Source organism: Pan paniscus, chromosome 3 (genome assembly GCF_029289425.2).
Source record: "Pan paniscus chromosome 3, NHGRI_mPanPan1-v2.0_pri, whole genome shotgun sequence".
Lineage (NCBI taxonomy): Eukaryota > Metazoa > Chordata > Mammalia > Primates > Hominidae > Pan > Pan paniscus.
The window spans coordinates 72,271,525-72,274,481 of record NC_073252.2 but is presented as its reverse complement, the minus strand read 5'-3'; the positions used below and the strand labels follow the sequence as shown (position 1 = coordinate 72,274,481).

The 2,957-nt window shown below is 38.2% G+C and overlaps 1 non-coding gene across 1 annotated transcript; it reads right to left on the bottom strand.

Moving 5' to 3' along the window:
• Nucleotides 1-2,073: 2,073 nt before the first annotated feature.
• LOC112439748 (small nucleolar RNA U13) lies at nucleotides 2,074-2,178 on the bottom strand. The gene has a single exon (XR_003027984.3). It is a non-coding gene; the product is annotated as a small nucleolar RNA U13 (small nucleolar RNA).
• Nucleotides 2,179-2,957: the final 779 nt, after the last annotated feature.

The window sequence follows — 2,957 nt, the reverse complement described above, 5'->3', positions numbered from 1 at the left end:
AGGAATTGTTCTTCTGAGTAGTTCAGGGCCAGTCTGACTTTTCCCTAATTCCTACTTGCCTCTTAGGAAGAGTGTACACTGATCCTCTGTTTCTTTCTCAGAAGGACGGCTGAAGTTCTTGAAAGATTACTTTCTTCAGGAAGCTGCAATGTGATTCTAAACACACTTTAACAAAGAATATATGGGATGCAGTTTTTAGTACAAAAAAGGAAATGTTGCTTTCAGTATTTAAAGTTTTGGTGTCACAATGTTGGAGTCAGTTTAGATTTTGGAGAATGTTTGTCTGTCTGTAACATGCCTTAAGTTATTAACTTATCAACACGACTCCTGATCGTTTCTCCTCCCTCCTGCAGAATGCATATCCAAAACCTTAGGGTATAAACTCTTGAAAACATTTATTCAGCCCCCTCATCTAAGTTTCACCCTATGGCATATTGCATTATTCCTAGTAGAATCTTCCCAACTTGTGCAACAAAGATAAAGCAATGCATCTTGTAGTGAAAAGACAAATACTTCTCGCTCTTCCTTGGCATGAAGCAGGAGGCTGCCAAGTAAAAGTACCTGGCAGGATTCCCAGAGACAGGGCTTGGGCCATGGGTTGGGCAGAGGAGAAGTTGCTGTCTCATTATTTCATTGTCATGTGGTTGCTGGGCACACTAGCTGACATGAAGAATCAAAGTAAAAATTACCACTGTCAGAGAAGTGATACTAATGGCAGTGAATCTGTTCAGTCCTTCACTGTTTTCCAGGGACAGCCACCTCAATTTAGTGGATCTGTTTCCAGCTTCATTAAACCCCTAGGAAGATGACTGGAATATGCTTCCTGAATTGGTGATGCTGGGTGATTTGTTGTAATAATGGTTTCAGGGCAAGATGAATTAATCACTGTCACTTGAGGGAAGAAGAAGAAAGTGTATTCAAAAGCATCACCATATAATGCCAGCAGCGGGGAAAAAAAGACTGAATGCCAGAAAAACAAGATACTCTTTTAGCTCTTTTAAAAGAGAAAGCATGACAAACATACACCTCAGGGAACCCTAACACAGAAATATCAGAGAAGTGAATAATTCACTCATCATGATGTTTGTCAATAGGAAGTCAATTCTTGCGCCATTAGTGTTTGTGTTTGTTAGTCTTCTCCTTGTGTTTGTTATTGCCCTCTCCTCATTTCTCTCTCTTTTTCAATCTTCCTTTTTATTAGGACTACTGATTGTTTGGGGACATCCAAAATCACTCAGGATTGTGGTGACCAGTTGAACAGAGATATGCCAAATGCAGGCAGTGATTTATATCCCTGCAGGTGAGATCTGGGTGCTGTCAAAAGGTTTGTTATATCCTCTAATATTCTTTCACATGACCCTACCAGCAGATTTGAGCACACATTCTTGCCTTGGTGTGTCACTCTGTAGTCAAGTGTTATCATATCATACAGGGACATTAAAAGAAGAGTTTGATTATACTCTGAGCAACTTTTCTTATTGTGTATGCACGCGTATACGCTTGTGATTCTATGTGCATAATTACCCCATTGACAGCAACAACAAAAACCTTAAAATGTGTGAGTATATAGGATCATAAGACAAAGAGTGAAAAAAATGGAATCAGAATGAAGAGAAAAAGGAAGTAGAAAAATAAAGCCCTAGAAAATGGTAGTATATATAATAAACGATCTGAAATATAAATTATTCACTTGAGGTAGGCTGCAAATTTGGCTCTGAGCTTTCTAGCAGCCAAATAAAAGAGATAAACTTGATATTATTCTCAATTTTCTGTAAGGGAAACAACACAATTGCTGAAAAGAAGCAAAAAACTCTGTCTCATTTTGAAATCTGAGATAATTTTTTCCTATTCCAAAAAGTTTCATTTCATAGGTGCTCTATGTTAAAAAATGTGCTACTGATATAGAAAGTAGGTAGTGCTACAAAAAACAAACAAACAACAAACACATCAATCCAGATTTATCCCTTTCTTTGAAATGTTAAATTGTTATCAATTGGATGGTTACTTAGGGCTCTGGACAGTGAAATAAACGTCATGAAAAGAGAGCTTCCCATCAATACTTACATGTTTTCATATCAGATGGGTAATGTGCTTATATTGTAACATGGTTTGAGGGAGGCACATCTCACACATGAGCATAAAAACCCAATCATTACATTTTATACATTACAAAAGAATGTTCCCACCAATACTTTCAAGAAAGATGAGATGGCATAAATACTGTCAGTATGTTTTTATTTTTAGAGAATAAGGATGATTCAGAAGCTGAGGTGAGTCATTGAAAAACGTTGAAAGAGAACACATGAGAGCCGAAGAGAATCTAGCAATCTGAATGTCCTCCACTCTCTAAAAGACATTCAGATGACCACCAGAGAGTTGCCACTGGTTGTGCTGTGTCCACTCAGTCACCAGTCAGAACCTGCAGCCAGCAGCACCTGCTTACTACAAGGTGGTTGACCATGGTCTGTGGACAAGAGGTTAGCTGATAACTGTTGCTATAATTGGTCCTCCTGCACTTAAGAGTTCAGGCATGTCTACAGCATTCGGCCCATAAAGGACAATGCGTAATTCTGTCACTGGGAATACCTCCCAGGATTTGAGTGAACTACCAGTGTCTATCACTCTTTGGCAATTCATACTTATTTTCTTTGTTGGAGGAATACAGCGATCTTTCCGTGTTTTCTGATGTGAAACTTTTGGCTGAATGTTTGGATCTTCTCCCATGTTTAGCATCGTCACAACTTAGTAGATCAGTTAAACATACTGCTAAATAGCAAAGACTAGAATGTACTAAGGCCTTAAAAAAACTTGGACTTTAATTGTTTGAAATAAAGTGAGTAGGAATGACCCATAAAATGGGCGGAGTTCAAGAGACAAGACAACAAGTCAAATGGGTAGAACCATATGCATGTGTGTATATATACATGCATGTATATAATGTATTTGTCTGTTCTCAC